General features: G+C 43.5%; 1 pseudogene; it reads left to right on the forward strand.

Moving 5' to 3' along the window:
* Positions 1 to 6,816: 6,816 nt before the first annotated feature.
* Rnu7-151 (RNA, U7 small nuclear 151) lies at positions 6,817 to 6,873 on the forward strand (annotated as a pseudogene).
* The last annotated feature ends 312 nt before the right edge of the window (positions 6,874 to 7,185 follow it).

A 7,185-nucleotide genomic window follows, 5' to 3' on the forward strand; every position in this document is an offset into this window, starting at 1 on the left:
TCTCAGCACAAAGGAGATGTGTTTGCCCCAGAGGGACAGAGGGCAGGGAATAAGAGACAAAGACAGGAGATGGAGGACGAGGGAGAACATGAACTGAACAGAACAAGGGAGAGGGGAAGGTCCGTTTGCTGCTCTGGAGGCAGGAGGACTGCCTATGGATAGAGAGGAGACAGACGGGGCAAATGAGTAAATGTCAGTTATAAAGGCAAACAGGAAACCCCACGTTAGGATGAGGTGCTTAATTTTAATTGGGCATGTTAATTAGGTGAGCCAAAAGGGGCCTTTGTAGTCAGCCCCAGAAAGAGAGATTGGCCAAATAAGAGACTGGATCTCGCGGGCTGGCTAGAAGCGTTTCGGTAGGTAATCTATAAATTTCTGGAGCCTGAATTGGGAGCTAACCTCAGTTCTAACAAGCCATCAAACAATAGCTTATTAGTATTTGGTGGCAGGGAAGGAACCTGGTCACGGTTTCTATCCTAACTCTTAGCTAAATCCAAGCAGCATGATTTGCGTAGTGTGGAATCTGAGGAGTACAGCTGAGCCCTGTAAAGGGATGAGGCAAAATACTTTCTAGGCCCAGACACCATGGGACGTCCTGGCAGAGGTCAGGTGGGGTGGGAAACTCTTGAATAAAGTTCATGGAACTACAGAGGCGAAGGATGATCCTCGTGATAATTTTGTGCAGGCAGCTTCCCAAGCCAGCCCTTAGCTGTGGGGTCCTTTTCTCCAGGGAGAGGAAGTACATAGAGATCCAGGTTTTTAAAGCTGCCAACCGAGATGCGAGCTGAGTAGGGAGGACCCTTCCTTCCAGCAGTAAGAGAACAGAAGGGACAGCTTGTAGATGGCCGTTATCACTTGTCTTGTGACAGTTGCTTCAGGGCCCCAGGTGAACAGAGCACACACTGCCCCACTCTTCTCTTCCCGGACACTTGCAGGACTCAAGGAGCAGAGGCACAGAAAACAGATTACTCTAAACTGAGTTTCCCAGCAGATGGGACCAGAGGGCTACAAAGCAGAGTAATGGATGAGGGCTCTCGTGTGGGGAAGTATGATTTTTCTGATCTTTTCTTTCCGAATTAACTTCTTATATTTTCAAAAATCTTCGAAATAATGCTTCTTCCTTAACATCACCACTAAGTTTGATGGTTCAGGGTTGCAGAGTTGAACCCAGCTCTGAAAACAGGCATAAATAAAGTTTCCAACATGGCAGAGTAAAGAAGTCCAATAATTATAAAGCAAAAGAAATGACAGAAATTTGGTATGATAGCATTTCAAACTAGCCCTCTTTTGAACTTCTAAATTTAAGTTTTACTGACTTTTATTAATAGATATATACATATACACATACAGAAATATTATCATCTTACCTTTTTCTCAAGACAGTCATCCCAGGCTGGTTTAAAATATATGACCTCATTCTTTTGCCACAGAGTCCTGATAAGACAAGTCTGGGCCACAATACTCCACTTTAAACATATTTTCTTCCTGTTTTTCTTTTTGCTCTTATCTTGTTGTAGAGGTCAACAAATATTTCCTGCACAGAAGGAGAAGTTAATTGTCAGACCCTGAAGGGTATGAAAATAAAGTGGGACAGGAAAAGTGTCTTATTTTGATTATGTGTGTGTCTGCGTGGGAGCATCTATATGTGTGTGATCATGTGTGCATGTCTGTCTCTCTCTGTGTGTGTCTGTGTGTCTGTATGTCTGTGTATCTTCATGTGGGTGTGGGTGTCTGTGTGTGGGTACGTGTGTGTGTGTGTGTGTATCTTCATGTGGGTGTCTATGTGTGGGTATCTCTGTGTGTATGTGTTTGCACATGTATGATCATATACATGTATGTGCATGTCTCTCTCTCTGTGTGTATGTGTCTGTTGTCTGTGTGTCTGTGTATCTTCATAGAGGTGTGGGGTATCTGTGTGTGACTGTCTATGTGTGGATATCTCTGTGTTTGTACGTGTGTGATCTGTGTTTGGGTGTCTGTATGTGTACATGTATTGCTGGTGCTTGCAGAGGCCAGAGGCGCTGGATCCCTCTGGAACCGATGTTACAGGTGGTCGTGAACGGCTTCTACCAGGGTGCTGGAAGCAGAACTCATCCTCCAGGGAAGCCTCTTACCCTCTGAACTGCTGAGCCGCCCCTTTCCATCCCGCGTTATTGCTTTCTTGAATGTTTCCTTTAATACTTTCAGATACACTGTAGCAATAAGCAGAGAAAGCGGAAACCACAGATAAAGGGGAAACTACCTTATTTATAAAACTGCCGTTTAAAGACCTGTGCACATCTGTCATTTAGGTCCTGCTAACCTGACAGTTTAGGACAGACTGAAAAACAAATCATCACATGGACTAGCTGGTCAGCAAGAACCAGTGCTCTAGTAAGGAATTGTGTACTTCCAGGTAGCCACTGAGTCCCTGGCCCTGCCATACTGCAGAAATACTCTGGGGGATGTTACCTGTGCAGCGCAGTCCTCCATTCAAAGTGTCCCAGCTTCATCCTTTTTAACCAGACTGTAAAGTGTCTGCTAAGTGATCCTGAGAACTTGCTTTGGGATCTGCCTTTGTTTTTCTGTATGAAGTTGCTGTTCTATGTATTTTGCTTATTTTTGACAGCATCTCAGTCTAGGGCCTGTCACAGTCCTCCTGCCTCAGTGTCTCCAGTGCTGGAGTGACAGGCCTGTCCCACACGTTCAGTGGCTCCCATTTCCCCAGCGACAGAGACACCTCATGTTTACATTTCCCCTGGTTCCTAAGAAATGAATGTTTTGAAATAACTTGATGTGCTAGCAAGTTCTGATACTGTTAAGAGAGCAAAATCATGGAGATATGTAGTGAAAAATAGAGGTGGCTTTCGCTCTTGAGGGCTTTAAAGTGTTCATCTGTCCTGGAGCTGAGAGCAGGACTTCCAGCCTGGGCCTGGAGAGATGGTTCAGTGGCTAAGAGCACTCGTTGCTCTGCTAGAGGATTTCTGTTCCAAGCAGCTGAATGGGGTGGCACATGACCACCAGCTCCTGGGGATCTAATGCCCCCTTTTGTTTCCTCAAATCCCCACGCATGTGTGGGACATTCACACACTTATAAATAAAAATCCAATCTTTAAAACAAAGACTTCAACTTGAGTCTCAAGCCTCAGTTCAAGCCAGGGGTTGGGGACATTGCTGATATTTGCCAGCTAGCAGCTATACTGGGCGGGAGTCTGTTCTGCAGGTCGTGCATTTTTAAAGACCTTACAATGAGCCTGCTGTATTCTAGGTGTTGGCTTCCCTTTGTCTTAGGCTGTGAGGTTGAGATAGCTTCAATACAGAGGGTGAGTGGGAAGGTCTATGGTCTCCTATAGCATGGAGCATGAGCTCTAGGGTAGCCGGTTAGAGTCCACCCGGCCTTTCTAGTTTGCTTATGTAAGGTGTGCTAGCTCGCAAGCTCTCTGATCAGAGGGGTTGGCTGGCAATGGGCATTTGACCAGAGGCAAACGTGTTCTAGTCATGTGGAGCTTTTCAGAATACAGGAGCGGGGGTGGGGAGGGGTCCTGACCAGTAACAGAGGCTTGTTGGTCCTTGCAGGGTAGATCCTGTCTCAAAGTATGCCTTTCTCCTCTCCAAGAACGATAGGTGTAAGTGTAGGGAAATACTTTACGTTATTTTCTGTTTAGATATTTTTATTTGCTATTTCTGTGTATGTAAGTGTGTGTCTGTGTAAGTGTATTCCACATGCATGTAGGTACACATGGAGGTCAGAAGAGGCTGTCATATCATTTGGAGATGGAGTTGGGGTTATAAACCCTGAAGTATGGGTGGTAGGAGCTGAAATCAGGCACTCTGGAAGAGCAGCCAACATACTTGGAATCATCTCTCCTCTCCTCTCAATGCATCATTTTAAGTCAAGCAATTTAAATGGGTGCATACATGTATGTCAATGTGTGTGCAGGTACATGTGTGAGGGTAATCCCTATGCCTTTGTATGCATGTGTGTGTGTGTGTGTGTGTGTGTGTGTGTTTCTGTGTCTGTGTGCCTATGCATTTGTGTGTGTGTGTGTGTGTGTAAGAAGTCAGGTCAACTGTCATTTTTCAGGGGCAATCTTCTGTATTTTAATCAAGCTTTCTTTTTCTTTGAATTTTTTTTTGAGGGGGCAAGACTTCTCTGTGTAGCCTTGGCTGACCTGGAACTCAGTCTATACAGCAGGCTGGCCTCAGACTCAGAGATCCACATGCCTCTGCCTCCTGAGTGCTGGGATTGAAGGTGTGCACCACAGTCGCCTGGCTAAATCAAGCAATTTAAAAGTAAACATTGTGCCCTGAATGCGGCCAACGCGTAGCCATGACTTCTCTTTCAGTTCTAGTCATCTCTCGTGTTAGAGGCACCCACCTCACAGTTTAATCCATGCTTTGCCTTTGGAAGGGTTTCGAGAGATCCGAGAAGGCAAACAGAGTAAAAAGACACTCACTACCTGTGTATCATATTTTGGCTGCTTGCCGTTTTTTTTTGTTTTTGTTTTTGTTTTTTTTTTTTTTGTTTTTGTTTTTTGTTTTTTTTTTTTTTTTGGAGACTGGGTTTCTCTGTGTAACCCTGGCTGTCTCAGAACTCGCTCTATAAACCTCAAACTCAGAGATCTGCCTGCCTCTGTCACCAGAGTTCTGCAATCAAAGTTGTGGGCCACCACACTCAGTTGTTACGTTTATCTTTAAGGAGGGTAATTTTTAAAACAACACCATGTCATAGGCAACAGTGGTAGCATATGCCTCTACTCCTAGCACTAGGTAAATGGGGGTAGGAGGATCAGGAGTTCTATGCCTGCCTGTCTTAAAAATCGGGGGAGGGGAAAACTGGCCAGATAGTTCAGTGGTTAAGAACAACAGGGCCACATACTGACTCACTACTGTCCATAACCTCAATCAAGGGGATCCAACACCCTTTTCTGACCTCTAAAGGCACCAGTCATATACACGGTGTAGGGACACAAGCAAGCAAGAGATTCATATACACAAAGAAAAATAAATTTAAAAAGGAATGGCAGTGATGGAGTTTCAGCTGTAGTTAAAGGAATGGAACACAGTGTCAGAATACAGGCTTGGCACTGGGCAGCGTGAGCTCTAGTCCAGCACAGGGGGAAAGAAAGATTTAAATTATAGGTGAAGCATCTTTAACTTTAGGATACATGTTTTCCACTTTTCTCCTTGCAAAATAAAGAGTTGTTTAAAATAATGCTGTGGTAAAATATTCTGAATTATCCAATACTGTGAGGCTTGTACATGAGTAAATTTTTTTTTTTAAAAAAATAGAGTTTCCTTAACGTTCTACAAATGAAGGTTGATAATGATCACATTTGGGATTTTATTTTTCAAATAATCATGTTAGGTTGGGCTTGTGCCACAGGTCTACAATCCAGCTACTCAGGAGCTGAGGCAGGAGAGATGGCAGTGTCAAGGTTGATCTGGGCAACCTTTGAGAACCTGTCTTAAAATAAAAAGCAAACTGAAGGCCAGGGATGCAGCTCGGGTGGGGGTGGGGGCTGTGTGACAGTCATGAAGCCCTGGGTTCAGTCCCTGGAACTACAGAAGAGAAGAAAGAAAACAGAAAAAATGGTTGCATGAAATAGGACTGTACTTTATAATGTAGTAATAACGTATCCAAAATGGGCTACCCGTGTGTGTCTGAAAATGATTTCTCAGAGTTATAGCACAAGGTGCACTGTAGAAGATTCTGTTTCCAGTACATTTTACCTCTGGTTGTGATAAAAGATTTGTTAAGTGTAATTTTGGTCAAGGTAGGCTGGCAAACAATGTCAACCCTTCCTGTTGTTCTGTTAACATCCTGATTCTTTGTTACAAACAGTGGACATGGTAGAGGTGAATGAACCACTAAAGCTGTGAAGATTGACTTCTATCACCAAGGTAACAAAGTATCATCCTGGAAAAAAGAGTAATTAATCAACCACTTTAAAAAAGATGCCGATGTGTTGCCAGGGCTGCATGAATGAGACTTGGTCTCAAGCCTTAGAACTGTTTAAAGACAAATAAACAACAAAGAAGTTGCCAAGTCCTGCAGGGTTGCTGTGGTTCCTGCCCCTGGAGCAGAGCCAGCAGGGCATGGCCTCCATGGGTGCTGGTGGTTGCCATGGCTGTGGGGTTTGTTTCTAGAATAATGTATATTCTTTTATGTTTCTCCTTTGGGAATGCTCTCCCTGTTAAGGTTAATGACTCTAAGATAATTAGGAGAAGCATGACTCCAGGAAGCAATAGTGTATCTCTGTGACACAGAGACCTTCAGCAGAGTCCTTCAGGCTGTGAGAAAGAACTCTGAAAACACGAGTTCAAGAATGTATAATTTCTCAAATATGAGAAAATAAGGGTGCAGTATGAATTATATGAGGGGCTTCATGGACCTAAAAGAGACAGCTTCACTAATGAGCCAACTCATCAGAAAGATATTAAAGAAGGAGATAACAAGATTTAAGGAATGGTGACCTCAGAGTGGATCCCACCTAGCTAGCTTACTATCTGTGCTTACAAAGGCAGGCAGATCAAGTCAAGAACCTGAGTTCAAGGTCAGCCTGGGACAGAGTGAGTTTAGGTCCAGGTGTGGTGGAAATGGTGATTTCTGGACAGCTACCTTATTGTTTGTGTTTACAAAGGCAGGCAGATCTCTGAGTTCATTTGCTATGTTAAAAAGTGTACTTGTTAACTTTTCCTAAGAATCCAGGGGCTAGATCATAAAATGCTGGTTTGAGGGATAATCAAAAGGGAACCTAGGGTAAATGACTGAATTGATATGTAAAGGACTGGGCTAGGTTCTGCAAGAGAGATGAATTGTCTGGAGAGCTATTGCAGTTCTTTTTTTAGAATTTGTCTTGTGGGCTTTCTGAATTTTGTCAGAAAACCCAAGAATTTTTTGCTGAAGGTTTTCTGACTTTGATCAGAAAACACAAGATTTCTGTCTACCCGCTTTTCTAACTTTGGCTGGAAAATCCATGAGCCATCTAGAGAAATTTTAGAATTTTTTTTCTAGCAAAAGAGAGCTGTCTAGGAAGGTGTGTGGAGAAGAATATAGACCTTTCAGCCTATACTCATGATTAACTTCTAGTTATCACTCCCAAACACACCTTCCTCAGGATTCCTGAGGAAGTCGAGGCTGTTCCTTGGCAAGAAGTGACATGTTTCTTTCAATATAGTTTTATTATCAAGGAATCACAAAAA

Source organism: Rattus norvegicus, chromosome 2 (genome assembly GCF_036323735.1).
Source record: "Rattus norvegicus strain BN/NHsdMcwi chromosome 2, GRCr8, whole genome shotgun sequence".
Lineage (NCBI taxonomy): Eukaryota > Metazoa > Chordata > Mammalia > Rodentia > Muridae > Rattus > Rattus norvegicus.